Genomic DNA, 16,735 nt, shown 5'->3' with positions numbered 1-16,735 from the left:
ATTATAATTTTATTGTTGATAGTGCAGAGTAAATATTTTATTATTATTTGTTAATAAAATTGTTAATACAAATATTATTGTATTTGTTGATAAAGTAAATATTTTATTATTGTTCGCGTACTGATAATGTCAAGTAAATTTACTTTGCTAATTAATAAAGTAAATGTTATAGTAATACTTTCTCGTTGATAATGTAAAGTGATTATTTTAGTATTGTTTGTTGATCTTAAGTAAATATAGTATTGTTTTCTTGTTGATAGTGTAAATTAATATTGTTACTTTCTTGTTGATAGCATTAATTTAGTATTGTTTTCTTGTTGACAATATAAAGTACATATGGTATTGTTTGCTTGTTAATAGTGTAAAGTAAATTGTATAGCACTGTTTGCTTGTTGATAAAGTAAATATTTTAGTATTCTTTTCTTTTAGATTGTGTAAAGTAAGTTTGCTTGTTAATAGTGTGAAGCAAATTATTTTAGTATAAAAACACATTTCAAAAAGGCAACCAGACTGATTTGAAATGATTATTAGTGTGCGTTTGTTAATAGCAATTCTGAATATTACTTGAGTCACTGCTAACAGTTCTCATGAATGCTACTAAAAAAGTGTTTAAATAAATATGTAAAGTTTCTAAATCATGGACGTCAGCATTCGTTTCATATCTCTATGATTGTGTCAAGAAAGGGCACCGCATTCTCGAGAGGAGAGGGAATACCATAAAGCAAGGATGGTTTTGGTTGGGGAGAAAGTAAAATAATTCAATTTTGCTCAATAGACCTTGCTCAGTTACATGCAAGGAGCCCTGCATTTCTAGTTTGCACGCTGCTGACCAAGCAGCCTGCTCTTTAAACCATATGCCTGCTTCCCATATACATAATAAATCCATTGCGTTGCCCCCCCCCCCACCCCAAGCTTCAGTTTGGCCGCTGGGTGATATATGAATTTAGCTCAGGAGCAATGTTCTTCATTTGTACCCCTCTCTCTGGCCGGGAGGAACAGAAGAGAAGGTTACATTTAAACAGTGATTGGGGAGTATATAATTAAGGCTTGGAAGGGCAGCTCAGTCTTTTAGGTTTGAATTGAGGGGGAATGAGAATGACTCTGTCTATTAGATGCTCTAAAGTAAAGCAACTGTGCAAGACTGGATCGCACTCTCGGGATTTCGGCTGCGCCCTGCGAAAAACATCTTCGGTTCAGAGAGGTTTTAGTAAAAGGACTGAGGAATCTGAGGTGTGTGTGGTTAATAGTGCTTATTCTGTGATTTTGCGAGATGTCTTTATTGCAAGTCACCCTTGAAGCTCAACATAAATATCTCTAAAAACAAATTAAGCGTACAATTACAGGTTCAGGTTGGTGCTTGAATAAACGTATGCCATCAAAAAGACGTTCTCTTGTTTTACATAGTGAATGCAGTTCAAAAGAGAAAGAAAAAAACCCTCTACATATTCACTCTCTTCTTCACTTCCTCCTAAACAGTCAGCCCATCACTCAGGGAAAGTATTATTTCCAGTGTGAAATGTGGCTGGGCAGTCGAGGGGACTTCTTTAATGGTACGTGGAGCAGGCTTAAATGTCTTTCAGATGACAGGGATGGAGCATGCTGGGAGATTGATGACATTTATGGGCACACACACCTATGCAGTCCTGCCCCCAGCAGGCCCTCATCGGACCCACATCACCAGCACATTAGGCAGAGGGAAATGTTAAATGCATGTGGGGAAGGGGAGGGAGAGAGAAAAAGTAAGGAAAGAAAGAAAGAAAGAAAGAAAGAAAGAAAGAAAGAAAGAAAGAAAGAAAGAAAGAAAGAAAGAAAGAAAAAAAAAAAAAAAAAAAAAAAAAAATAAAGAAAATAAAAAGTATAAAGGATACAGATCGTATTTTGCTATTGACTTGATTTTGAACTTACGTATAGGCTTTTTCAAATGTAAAGATAAAGTAGAGTGCCGAAGTAAATCACTGTCTTTGATGGAAAAGAGACGATTTAAAGTTTAAAACACAAAATTAAAATACAGATACTTGAATGAAGATAAAATGACTTATCTGTAATTTTAGTTTTGAAATACTTAGTTGATCACTGAGAGCAACACTGAAACTAGAAATGTCTACACTGTAAAAAAATTACAAAGTTGAAGTACATTTTATAAGAAAATACAATTTCAATCTTTAAAATTTTCATGCGTAATTCCATATATTACTAACCGCTTAATTGCTAAATTTACTAATTTTTGAGTAAAAATTGTTTCTACAATATTTTGTTTACATATACCTGCTTCTTTTACAGCACCAACAACATGCAAAATGAAAAAAAAATAAAATAAAAAAATAAAATAAAAAACATGACCTCATGTCTTACCTATATTTTTTTTAAGACACTCAAATTATGATAATACAAAAAAATGCATCACAAAATCCATTTAAAATCTAATGGATAGAAACTCCTAAATCACCAAGGTAAGACCCAAGAAGTATACAGTTAATGTCTTGACATAAGAAAAACATATCTATACCTTTGATATCTTTAGATATCTATTATTTTAATAACAAACGCACTTTTGCAAACATACAATTTCTGGAAACATTGATGGGCTGTAAAATAACTTACCACTGATACATGTGGTGTATGTTTATTGTTTCAAATTTATTGCAACTTAACCCTATTCTTTCTAATGTTTCTAAAGCTTCTTTCAATCTTGACTGAGTGAGAGAGAGAGAGAGAGAGAGAGAGAGAGAGAGAGAGAGAGGCAGGATGAGTTAATATTAGGCTTTTCTGTGACCATTCTCGCCTTCTCACTATTACTGTGATTCCGTTTCAAGTCACAGCGTCTCATCTCTGAGCTCACAGCACACAATCTCATGTTTTTGTTAAGCCTAATGCAATTTATAATGTGCTCAAATATTATTTATAAGATCTCTCAAATATTTGTTTTCTCTGTTGTACTCGAGCGTAAGCTTTGAAACAATCTGTAATCTTTAGTTTTATTAATGCAAGCTTGAATTTGCACTTTTTTGTAAGAGAAGTTTGATTTTAGTGAGGCTATATCTTTCTGTTTCTCAAAATGATTAAATCTATATTTTATCTGTGATATTGATAATATTATTTTAGATCTGTTTCAAACCATGCACTTGACTTTGGGAAGACTGCGTAGATTTAAAAGAGACATCTGTTTGTGTGTGTGAGCCAGAGAAATGGTAAGTGTGCACAGCAGATGCTTCTATGCATTTGTATGGGTGAGTGCGGTCCCTTGCCCCGGCTAGACTTGACCTTTGACCCCCAGCTTTCAGCCAAGCATTGTCACAGAGAAGGTCAAGGCTACTGCACACATGTTCTGTCCAGACTCACTGGAAATCCAGAGCAGAGAGGGAATTATAAAGACCTGGACGTTTGAAAGTTTTCTATATGGGTTCACAGTTCAGAATATAGAGGTCTTTAATAGTTTTCAATGTGGATAGTGAAAGACTGAGATTTTCTCCTGTGAAATTGCCTTTATTGTTACTATTTTATTTTTTACTTTTTTTTTATTATGAGATTTTTATTATGCTAAATGTTTGCTGTCACTATTTTGTTATAGGCAACACATTATTTAAGAATAATAATATCATGAATACACTGATGCAAATGACATGTTTTAGAATGAACAAAATTATACAAACCTTATGTTTTCTTTAAACATAATGCATGCAGTATAATATTTAATATATAGGCCTACATTAATATATTAAAGTGTTTCCAAATGATTTATTTGGCTAAATTGAGTGATAAAAAAGGTTACATGATCATTGTTGTTTTTTCCTCCTTTTCACCGAACTTTTTATACTGTATTTAGGATTATTCATTCCATGCATTTTAGATCTAATTAAAAGAGACCACGTAGGCTATAAATGATCTCTCTCTGACCTAGAATAGAACTCTGTCCTATTTTTACTTATCCTATTTGGTTTTAACAAGCATCTGCAAAAAAAACAAAAACAAAAAAAAATTAAAAATAAATAAATAAGGTTATGAATGCATATTGTGAGCAGGGTGCTTCTATCATTTGACAGGCGTAAGAAGTCTTGAACCTGTCCTTTATTTTATAATTACATATAGGACTCTGTAATGTTAGTAGATTATGAAAAATGAAAGGAAAACTGTTTTGAAAATAATGTTGGGGGCATTATTACAAGTAAGAAGTAGCAAAACATTAAATACAAAATTTTTGCATTAAACAAAATCATCAGAAATAAAACCTCATAACAAACAACCGAGCAGCATAAGAAACTATTTCCCCCCCAAAATGTACTCAAAGGATAATGCAAATGGCTTCCCCTCTTGTAATTCACCAGTGTATAAATGTTGTCATTTTGTCACATAAAAAGATTGTTAACATCAAAAAGTGCTCCAGCAATATGCTGTCTTTTGTGTCTGAACGCATCAATCACCTTTATGACACACTGTACACAAAATTGCAGGCTGCGACTAGTCTGTCTATATTTGCAAATGTCAACAATTGTTTACCAAGAATGTTTTTCAGTAAATCAACAAAAATTAGGCGACTGTAGAAAAAAACATAGTAGGGAAAAGCCAGGAGTTTTACTGAACTCACTTTCGACTAACCAAACATCGACCTCGTTCTCATTTCATCTATTTCCAAAAAAAAAAAAAAAAAAAAAGACAGCATATTGCTTTCTTACAGTAATGCCGTGCACTTGCTGTAGGGTAATTGTCTGCACCCTATATAGTGCGGTATCGTCACAGTGGCTTTGGGATTTTGCCACTGATCAAAGTACTACTCCTGTACATTAATAAAGGCTTTTTTGTGCCAGCTTGATTAGCTGTAATGTGCCTGTCTGCTTGTCCATGTCAGACATGATCGTCAGATGTACGATGCAAGAGGGGGGTGTAGAGAGTGTTGTATTTCAAAATTGCTGCCTTTTAAGGGCGCTGGGGCTAGATTTGTATTGATTTGAATTTGATAATGATTCTATTTGCTCTATTAAATTTGTATATATTCAAGGGCTCAGTTACACTCAGCAAGAGGGAAAAAAGGACGAGAAGAATAACAAATTAGTGTGTGAGGGTGGATTAAGTTGCATGTAATCTTAGAGGAGAGACATTGTTTAGCATTATAGGAAGTGTCCGTTAAGTTACTAAGAACCAGACATAAAGGCTCGGTGCAAGTGTGTGTGCTGTGGCTTCTATTGCATGTGTAACCACATGGATTTCAGGAAGATTTTTTTTTATTTTTTTTTTTGTCCTTGTCACACCTATTTCCAAGCTCATTTGTGCGAGTTCCAGCGTTTTACTCTAACATGCTCAAAGTCACTTGTAGTCGAGGGTCTAGTTGTGTCACGAGGCCAATGGGTCACCTGTTATTAACAGACTTGGCACTTGTTGGCACCTCATTGATGGTGGTCAGTGGGCCTGCCGATACCTGTCCATTTCCATCAGCTATTGACAGAGGTCATTATCAGGCTGTGACACAGACCTCTGGGATTGAGCAGTAACGCCGGCCGACCCCTGGCTGCTCAGGTCAATGGTCCTCCGGGCGGTATGACCGACTCTCCTCTCTCACACACTCACACTCCTCAGCATATGTCAGCAGCCTCTCAAGTCCAAACGTGCCTCAACGCAAATGACAGATTAACACCAGAGACAAGTGTGAAGAATCCCGCTAGTGAAGTTCCACACATTTTTTGGCTGTAATTTTGGGTTTTTGTTCTCTCTCTGTCTGTCTTTTTCAGTTCAGTTTCTTTAATAAGACATATCTAGTGTGTAATAGAAAAAAAAGGCAGCATTTAATATTTCCATGCAAGCGTAACATATATTACTATAGTAATCTTAAAGCCCATTTAAACAATTTAGATTTGTGCTCATTCTTGTAGGCAATTGTTAATTGCGCCTATGTATGAAATGTTTTATATAACCAAAATTTAAATATGGTTTTTCATTGGGTAGTAAAGACAAAGCACACATTCATTTCAAACATATTCTTTGCATTAATTTTGGTAAATGTAGATTTTGGTTGCACCACATGTCTTGGCATTAAAAATATGTTTTTCTAAACTACTAGGTTTTTTTATTTATTTATTTTTTACTATAATATCTAGACAGATTTTCACGTAATTGGCCTTTGAAAAAGCTAAAATATAATAGCACTGGTTGCACTTTTTTTTTTTTTTTTTTTTACCCTCCTCACATGATTCCCGTAATTCTGTTTGTGTTATTTCATAGTTTGGATAATATAACTGTTCTAAAATATGTAAGATAGTAATAAAGAATTAGCAGATGTATCTAAATTTTCAACTGCTACTGTTTAAAAAAAAATAAAAATAAAACTTAACATTTTGTACTTCACACCCGCAAAGAAAACATAGCCCAATCCATGCATAATTGATTAGCTGTATGATTGCATGAGTTTAATGTCCTTTTTCTGTGGTTTGCGAGAGAGCTCAGGGGGCTGTTTAGTGTAATAGGATGCTGATATTTTAATTCTGATCTGTGAGAAGAACGGCACGTATTTGTGTCACTTCTTCTTCTCGAGAATGTTTGACCACACCACTCAAATCACTCTAATTAAGCATGGTGGCCCAAGGTTAAGCTGGCTTTAATTGCCTGTCATTGCATTAAACTTAAAATGTGTTTGTCTCACATTCCAGTTTAAAAACAAGTTATTTGTGGTGTTATGTGATTGTGTGTGGCTTAAAAATGAAATTGGAGTGATGCTGTTTGCGTGTGTATGTGTGTGTGTGTGCGCGCGGGTGATCATGCATGTCATAATGAACTCTTGAACCCGTGACCCAGACAGAAAAGCCTGAAGTGTGTGAATTGCTGTGGAAAACAGCAGCTAATGACTTAAATGCTCTAAATTGTGCACAACACTTATCACATGGATAATAGCATCTAGCATCCCGCTTAGGGTTGATGACTCTGAATCTGTCAGGTATGCTGTTGTTGCATGCATATTGACTAAACAATTTTTATGTTTGGGAAAAAAATTGTTGTAACGCTTTACTTGAAGCATTTGCGTAATAATGCATAATGTTTTCATAAATAATTGCAAACAAAATTAAAAAGCATTATAAAATTTGCAGATTGCATGTGTTTTACAATGTGGTTTCATGTGATCATGCAATGCATTACAAGGCATTAAGAATATTTTTGTTGCTTGTTTGTTTAAATTTGAGTCTTTAGACAGCTGCGGCATGAATGTGCATGTAAAAGAGCGTAGAGGTCAGTGCACTCTGCTTCATTTGCGTGTTTTTAACCAAGCAAAACGCCGTCCACCATGTCCTCCCCGGTGGGGATGCTGGAGGTCCCGCACTGCGCGTTCGTCCGAAACCAGACCCAATGAAGGCCGAAACGCACCGTTCATCTTCCAGATGGAATGATTTTCAAATTTATCCAGGACCGCGTGTCTCTGGAGTCTGACCGAGACCCAATCCGGTACATTTATATTCTTTAAGCTGATGTTTGCTATTATGAAAATAGAAATAAAATGCAGTTGAGATGCATTTGGAGCATTCTGTGCATAATAGGGCCTGAAACAAAGTGAGAAAATGACATAAGTGTGACTGGATGGATGGGAAGGAGTGGACACTGCTTCTCTTAAGGGATTTGAGGTCTTCCAGGAGAAAAAAAAAATGCATTGAGATGCAACAGAGATTGTTCTGTCTTCCGTGTGTCGCCATCTCAAATGTAGAGGAAAACCGAACGCAGCCATTTTTTTTCACCTTATGCTCAATGAAGAGGGAAGACTGGATTTCACTCCTGTGATTCTCTCATCCCTCAGACACAGCCACCTGTCTCTTCCCTACGTTCCCTTCCTTTGTCTCCTCAATAATAAGTATTTTCGTGCAGAGTGGAGAGAGGGAAGAATAAAATGACTGCGGAGGAAAAAAAAGTTGAACGCTCAGGAAAAAATGGATGGAAGAGAGGAAATGATTGAAAAGAGGAAGTATTGAAAGCTGAGATGTGACCTTTTTGCTGTTTTTCAGTCTTTTGTTCTCCACTCTGTCCCCCTCTGTCTCTCTCTCTCCTTTCTCGCTCATCCAGCACCAGCTATATGTGCTGGTGGAGGAGCCATTTTGTGGCCTGTCTCATTACGGGGTGTTTTATTCAGTGAAGTGCTGGTCATCAGGGCAGGCGTCAGCTGGAGCGTGTGCGTATGTGTGTGTGTGCAAGGCGGGGGAACGAGGGGCTGCAGGGGGTCAGGATTAGACAGACACACCCCTGGGCTGGAAAGCTTGAACCTCAAGTTCATCACACCAGACAATGGAAAGCTCTTCAGAAAGCAATTGGGGTCTCTTTGACAGACTGATGGCTGGACTCTGCAAACTGGTTCTTTCATTTCATTCATTTGTTTATTCATTTTGTTTTATTAACTGGTTCAGAGGTTGGTCTTTCATAGCTCAGGAAGCATTGGCTTCTCAGTTTATAGCGTTTATAGCTTTATTATCTAATTTAATTTCTCCTTAGATATTTTAAGAGAAACCTCTGATACATAGACATCTGATACAGACAGCTATAAAAATTTATATCAAAAACATAGCACAGATAATTTGAGTTCATGTGGAAATCACTGGCATGTAATTGCTGCATCGTTATATTTTAAATTTTAATTTGATGTTTTAGTAATTTTTGTTTGTGCATTTATTGTATTTTATTCAATTTTGTATAAAATAGTTTTAGCTTAATTTTTATTTCTGTATTTGTTTTAATAATTTTAATAACTTATCTTCAATGTAAGTTTTAGTAATTTAGATTTTTTTTTCATCTAATATTTACATTGTATTTTATTCAAGCTTCTTAATAGTTTAACAGTTTGAATTTAAGATAAAAGCAGCTGAGAGACTATTTTTATTTATTTATTTATTTATTTATTTATTTATTTATTCATTTATTCATTTATTCATTATTCATTTATTTATTTATTTACAGAATAAAAGTCTTAGAAGCATAAGAGTTAAAATGTATTTGCTTTCCATTTAATCTAATTTCTGTCTAGAAGATCTAATTGTATTTAAATATCTTCTTCTTCTTCTTCTTTCCCCTTAATGGGAAGACATTTTATTTTTGTATAGATGTCTATACTGACACATTTCACTTTTTATTTCCAAACATTGTTTTATTAATTAATAAAATTAATAGTCATGAATTGCTGACATGGAAAGCTTCTACAGGTCCAATTTTTCAATGAGACCAACTGGCGTTTCAAAAGAACGATCCTTTTATGGACTTCTGAATTTGACTAATGTGAAAGTCCTGCTCTGTCTATGATCTCTGTCTCATCTGTCTTCTCGCCCTGTTTCTATGTCAGAAAATACTTCACTCTGTGACCCATAACCTTACTGTCCTAATGGGGTCACAGAAAGGCACATGAGTCATTCACTCAGTCAGAGTGTTGTGTGTGTGTGTGTGCGTTCTCTTTGGCTGGACTATTGTGTCAGTCTGTATCACAACCTTCATACACACACAGTCACGTAGTGAGTCTCCCTTCACATATCGTCTATGCCTTAGACCTGAACTGACACCATCACATAAGCACTGTCACCGGCCACCAGTCTGCCGTTTAAAATGGCCGTAATGATATGAATGGCCGCCACTACTGAGCATGGGCAGAGGATGAGGATGGTCATGGGAAACTGAGTTTTCCAGAAGCACAACATCGATTGTTTAGATAAATCCCATGATCCCAGATTGATTTCCACCTTTATAATATGAGTGTCTACTATTGTAATTGTTGTTTGAGATATTTGTAATTATGTTTGATTTAGGGTCATAACGACTAAAGGTCATTAGCCCCTATATTCAAGTATAACCCATTTTCAGATTCTCACAGTTTTGTAAAAGCAATAGAAATATTTTTTTTTAATAAAAAAAAAAGATAATATCTTTAATAACTCAATGGAAGTTTTAGGTCTGTAGTTAAAAAGAGGTGAAAAAAAAAAAAACTAAGGTGGGATTAATGAAAAGGCAATTTTGGCCTGAGCAAATTATCTTTTTTGAAATTAATACTTAATATTTTATTATTTCCATATATATTTCATGTGCTCTTTGCATTTTTGCAAATATAATGTATCCGTCCACATTCATTTCGCCACACCGTCTTGATGAGTACTTCAAATGTGAATTAAGGCACTCCATTTTTAGGGAGAAAATGAGTAATAATTCAGAAATATTAATAATACATAATCATAATGCTGTTCAGGAGAATTGAAAGTTCCAAAACAGCAGGAAAGAACAGAAGCAGAGACAGGTGGAGACATGGAGGCAGAGAGGGTCCTGGCTGGAGTTAAGTGAGTCATGTTAAGTGTTTTGCCGGGTCTGTGTGAGTGTGATTTTGGACTGGTTGAGATTTGGAGCAGGTAATTGTGTGGAGAGAGGGTTGGTTAGTCATTTATAGTGTGCCAGACGAGCTCGACACAGAGAAAGCTAATTAAGAATGAGCGTTAACAGGTCTCCCCCCCACCACCACCTCGTCAGCTCGGCCAGTTGTACTTAACCCATTTAAAAGTCCCTGCCAACACGGGCACCCTTATTAATATTAATTATCCTTCATGTTAATTTTAGCCAATCCATATCTCTGTGGGCTTGTAAAATGCTGAAGATGACAGGACTACTGAGCAATTCACGAATATCCTCCACCTCCTCCTCCTCATTCTGTCTTTTTCCCTCTTTCCTGCACCTTGTCATTCTTTGAAAAAAGTTTCTTTCTTTTTCTTTCTTTCTTTCTTTCTTTCTTTCTTTCTTTCTTTCTTTCTTTCTTTCTTTCTCTCTCTTAAATTGTCTCTGTAAGGGAAATGAGTTCTTTTTTTAAGCATGGCTTTTAAAACTGATGTATAAAAATTTGGATGATTATGAGGGTATTAGAATGATTGAGTTGTAATAGTACCTGTTCTAAGCCTTAATGGTTGTGCTGAAATGGCCATGACTATTTCCTCCGCACCCTCATCTTACCTGCGCACAATGGCTTTCTGAACTTCACCAGAATGAGCCGTTCCGATGGTTTGGGGAAAGGCAGGAACTAAAGTGGGTTTCTATATATAAACTATATTTTAACTTATGTGAGGTGTGCTGGTTGTTGGTCTGACGTCTGATGTCTGGGTATGGGGCTTGTGGTTTTGTCCAAACTTGAATGAAATGTGAATCATTGGTTCAGTGTGTGGTTTTGTGTTTTCTCGGACTGCTGTTTTTGGCCTGAGATCTACAGAGTCCTGTGGCCTTACTTGGTAAGAATAGCTTAAACTGATGGTTCCTGACAAGTTAATTAAAAATCAACTTTACCTAATGCAAATTTTCCTTGAAAAACTATACATTGTATGTAGATTTAAAAGTGTACTTTTTTGTTGACTTTTCAATGATTTTGGTACTATGTGGGGTCTGTATTTTACATACACAGTTTCCTAGGTTTTGACCATTGATTGGTCTTGCAATATTTCATACTCAGTAAACAGCTGCCCACACTTTTTTAATATAACTGCTTATATATGAAGTATAGTTATGAGCAGTTCTTAATATAATAACTTTTTTTTTTTTTTTTTTTTTGTTAATTAAAGCACACCAGCAGTACACATTTTGGAGGGCTCTCTTATCTGTCCTATCCATTTTCAGGTCTTGAAGTCTCTTCTAATGAGCTAATGAGCTGATTCAGATTTGTTTGATTAGGAAGAGTTTGAAAATGTTTTCTGTATTTTTCTTAAAATAAGTCACACCAGGTTAAAATTGCATTGTGTATTAAAAAAATAAAAATAAAAATAAAGACGCATCAATGTTTGTCACAATTACTATTACATTTAGAAATAATGTAAAATGCCACTAAATAATGTAGTTTAGTTCCCCTCACACCACAAGAATGTTTTTAAATCTAACTGTATTCACAACGGAAATGTAAAATACAAGTATAATACAAAAATTATAGTGACATTCATTTCAAACAACTTAAACTTTGGCTTACATACCTCTGTCGTTTGGCACAAATCTAAAGGTGTTTTACGTGCTTGATATTAATTGCATTATATAATTTATTGGGAAATGCTGTATTGAATTTTTGCTCTTAAGTCCAAAATTTCCAAAAATCAGTATTGAAGTTGTAGGAGAACTTAAAAAGTGTGATATTTTCAGATAATAACATTTATTCATATGAGTGCATATTTTATTGGCTTTTTATATTTAATTATCATTTCTTTTTCTGTATTATTTGTTTTATACTTCCAGCTTTTTGATCTCAGGCTATCTTGCATGAAAGTGTGGACCCATTGGATAGCATTAGTCTCAATTTTAGATATAGGCAGTAACACACAGGCGCGCGCACACACACACACACACACACACACAATGAATTGAAGTCATTTTGAAGAAAAATGAGAGGCAGGGTGATTTTGGACAGCTTGGAGAAGCTGCCAGTGATGTCATTAAGAGACACCGGCCTGATAAGGCATGTGGACTGGCTGAATAAATAAATAAATTAAATTAATATCTTATATATTCTTTTCACCTCCCTCTAGGCCTCGCTCACCAAATCATGACCACTGGCTATATCTCAAACCTTCCACCCACAATAAAACCCTCACACCCTTGACCCCGCACCCCCCCGCAACTCCAGCTCTGATTCTCCACCCCCCTTTTCCATCTATCCGCGTGTGCGGAGGGGGGAAACCGAATGCGGCTTGGCAATAAATAATAAATTTTACTAATACACATTCAGCCTGAGTCACAGTTTAGCGCACCCGTCCGCCCCCCACCGAGACGAGCGGCCGAGGGACCGAATCCAAAAGCGCGAGGCATTCCCCCAGCAGAAACATGTGGCAGCTCGATAATAGGCTAAAACAACTAGAATCAGACAGACAAAAAGAGCAAGAGACTGGAAAGCATATTATAACTCATCCATCTGGATCATCCTAGTAGATTGGGTGCAATCCCTTGTCGAAATTGTCTTCTAAACAGTCAAAAAGAAAAGAGAGCTCCGCTTTGTGTGTTCTCGCACTGGCTACCGGCTCCTCCAAAGGTACGGAGGTCTTGGCGCACCACGGTCGCATGAACGCCTGAGCCGGCATCTACCTCTCCAGCCAGCCAGCGACTAGGAGAGCGTACTACTAGTGTTTGTGTATGTGTGTGTGCGGGAGGGAGAAAGAGAGAGAGAGAGAGAGAGACACGGAGAGAGGGAGAGAGTGGGGGTATTATGCACTCTAGATGTTGGCTCTTGCTTTAAGCAGCCTGCCTGCAAGCCCAGGTACAGCGCGCTGACTCTCTAAATAAGCAGCACATTCAGGAACCCCATCAGGACAGTAGGCAGGGCTGCAGCCTGGGTGTGAAATCACACTAATGCGCCCGCTCTAGTCAGGTTGAGCAGGATCACTCACTCTCTCTCACTCACACACTACCGTTCCTCTACTACTGTAGCCCCAGCTCCAGCAGCCAGAAGACAAGTGTGGATTGGACGTCAAGGAGGGCAAGGAAGAAAGGAAGGAGGCAAAAAAAAGAGAGACAGAAAGGTCAGTACACTGCTTTCTGCTCTTTGGAGTGCAGTTGCACTCTCTCTCCCTGTGTGTGTGTGTGTGTGGTGGAGCTGGGACTGCTGCTTGGTGTTGGCTGAAAGTATTGATTGTAAGTGAGTTTGTGGGGAGTGCATGCTTGTTTGATCCTGCCAGGTGCAAGCGTTGGCTTGTTGGGGGGCTCTGGATTCAGGAGCAGGCCAACTGCCTTGACTAGTGTCTGCGAGTTCACAGGTGCCATGTCGTAAGGTTCTACATGTGCGAAACCGTTTGCACACGTTTAGATCTGACTGAATCGGAAACGGGGGTGTTCATGTGTCTCAATTGCTGTGTGACGGGGGTGTCAGAGTCTATATTTAGGCATTGGGTGGGCTGGCTCACCGGTCAGATACAAAGATTTGGTGGGGGGGCTGTGTAGGAGGGGGGTTTCAGCAAAAATATAATAAGTCGCTTTGTCATAGTGATGCGTCTGTGTGACGGACAGTCATGCCGTACGCAAGACTTACGTACTTCGCATTGAAATATTACACATGGGGGTCACTGCACTTGTGACCCGAATGCACGTGAGGGCAGAACCCCCCCCCCCCCCCCCCCCCCAGTCATTGAGAAACACTTTTGGTGCTTTTAAGTCATGTCCAAAAAAATTGTATGTTCACGAGTTGAACACACATGAAAATCAGCACAAAGTGAGTTTCAGAGTTTCAGAGTTGGAGGAGTGTTAGTGAGAAAACATGTTGGACGCAAGGATTCACCTTCTGTAGTAATGTAACATTTGTTCAAATGTAATTGTAAGTGTAATTACTGTTTTTCATATTTACAATAAAAGTTGCATGTGCAAAATACCAAAGTATAGTAAAATTGCAGTAGAATGTGTAATGATTCAATTTATAGCACCTTCGTAAATTAATATAAAACAACAAAAAAGCAACACACACCCAATATGCATTCATTATTCTTTTTTTTTAATGCAGAGTTCAGAATCCTGTTGAATTTTATGTAGAAAAGGTGTGTCGCCATCTTGCTTCCAACCAAAGTGACTTGAATGAACTTGACGCTGTACTGTAATTACAACTTGCCAACTCATAAATAAGAAATTACACGAAGGACTTTAATGTACCACATAACCCTTGAACATGAATTCCCCTTACCATCAACTACAGGCTAATGAACATTTTGAAAACAAGTTTTTGATTTGAATATTGGATGATTATCATTACCCTATTTTATACAGGTGTGTTTATCACATTATTTACAATAGTAATTGTAACTTGTACATACATAAACAGGACTGTTTGATAGGAAGACGTTTAAATTGACTTTAGCAATGTTGCATTGTGCTGAGAGGTGGTCACAGTACGGGCCCCTTCTCGTGGTTCGTGTCAACGTTCAGATGCCTCGCGCCCCACACACAATGCTGTGAGAAACAGAAAAAGGCAAGATTTACCAAATTGTCGGCAGCACTAAAGACATCAACACACACATTTTAGCCATCTATCATGGCTGTCGCCACATTTCCGTGGCGACAGTGATTTATTCCAGTGTGGGAGCCTATTTGAGCTGTGATGGAGAAATAAACAGCACCCAGTCTGGCTGGAGGACTGAATGCTCACAAACACCCTCTGAACATAATGACACATGCCGCAACGACATGCACCTTGGCATGACTTCACATTCACCTCATGCTAAACACTACAGAAAATGTCCGAAATGTGTAAAGATTTGTCTATATTAATATGTTTTTAAGTATCAGAGAATATGCGGAAGCAGTATCAAGTATATTTTTAAATTTTATCTTATTTAGATTAGATGTTAACACCAGCTGTACTGTAAAATTGCAAACATATGCTACATATGTGAGATGTAAAAAGGAAATAATTCTGCTTCCAAGCCACACGGTGTGCTGTGCTGCATCTGCTCTCTTCTACACTTGAAAATCTGTACGGAGATACTCATAGGACAAGTGCATTCACACACACACACACACACACACACACACACACACACAGACACACACACACACACACACACACCACACCACACTCACACTCTCACTCACTCATAAACACACTCTGAAACAGTGGCTCAGTTTTACCAGCGAGTGGAGAGCGTGATTTGGATTTCACAGCATTGTGTGTGTTGCATGATGTGTTGCCGGCAAGCTCTAATTTTCATCCATTTGAGTGTGCATTTGTGCATTCTCATCTGGCCGTTTTAAGATGATAAATTCTTCTTCTGTAAGGTCTTTTACTCTACAGGCAGATTCATGAAAATGAACATGCACATTTTAATACACACATATACAAGCACTTTGTATAAATATATATTGTAATATTTACGTGTGTGTGTGTTTGTGTGTGTGTGTGTGTGTGTGTGTGTGTGTGTGTGTGTGTGTGTGTGTACTGTTCAGCTTTTGATTTTGATCAAAGAACGTGTGTATGTGTCATTATCAATGTGTGCCTATTTTAGAGTCCAGCTTTATGTCTCCAATTGTATTAGATGTGTAAATGTGGGCATTTATGTGCATTTCTTGGCATGTGCACTTACGGAGTGATTTAGGTGAATGTGTGTATGTTTGGTGGTCCAGGTCTCCATATTTGTTACACTGGGTGGCTGTATCAATAGCTGTGATCTCAGCTTGGCCTGCTTGTGTCAGAAAAGAGAGCGAGAGTGAGAGAGAGAGAAAGAGAAAGAATTAGGGTCTCATACTTGCATCACAATACTGTAAACTTATTTATATTGTACAATATATTGTGGTGTAATAATAAACCTGAATGCTCATTTTAATTGGAAATATATATACACACAGGTCTGGCTTTAAAAATTGTGTGTGGAGTATCATGTGTTTCATCATTTTATTTACTACATCTGTACTATCTGTATTTCTGTTCAGAATGTGCATTCAAATATCATTTTAGGTTCATTACACCACAAAGCATTGCATATTTGTACAGAATTTGTGTGAGTATCATTTTTAATATTGGGAAACAATCCTTGCATTGTTGTATTAGCCTAAACTTGTAGTTAATGTTGCTTTATTCAAGACTTGCTCTCTTTTATTTTTATGTTTTTGGATTACATTTAAATTTGATGTGAACTGTAATATTTAGATTAGATATAGTAGTATCTAAATCACTGTCTCAGTGATTTAGCCAGTTAGCTGTGGTGCAGCTGTGCTACTGAATATGGCGGTTTTGGTCTCCGCTCTGATAACATGACCAAAATTCGGCTCTGCACCTCAAATCCAGGATTAATGACAGCTTTTAGGG

At 37.1% G+C, this 16,735-nt stretch overlaps 1 protein-coding gene across 6 annotated transcripts in view; it reads left to right on the top strand.

The window, feature by feature from the left end:
* Positions 1–16,735, top strand: part of LOC109092800 (zinc finger homeobox protein 3-like) — a 334,135-nt gene that overhangs the window by 96,355 nt on the left and 221,045 nt on the right. For 3 of the 6 annotated variants that reach the window (XM_042728655.1, XM_042728650.1, XM_042728653.1), the window contains exon 1: positions 12,351–13,469. The exons of the other annotated variants lie outside the window; for them this stretch is intronic. The gene's annotated coding sequence lies outside the window, so the exon portion shown is untranslated. Of the gene's footprint in view, positions 1–12,350; positions 13,470–16,735 lie in introns of those variants that run through there. 6 annotated transcript variants of the gene reach the window in all.

Source organism: Cyprinus carpio, chromosome B7 (assembly GCF_018340385.1).
Source record: "Cyprinus carpio isolate SPL01 chromosome B7, ASM1834038v1, whole genome shotgun sequence".
In the NCBI taxonomy this organism is placed as follows: domain Eukaryota; kingdom Metazoa; phylum Chordata; class Actinopteri; order Cypriniformes; family Cyprinidae; genus Cyprinus; species Cyprinus carpio.
The sequence above is the reverse complement of the archived record's forward strand: the minus strand, read 5'-3'. Positions and strand labels throughout refer to the sequence as shown.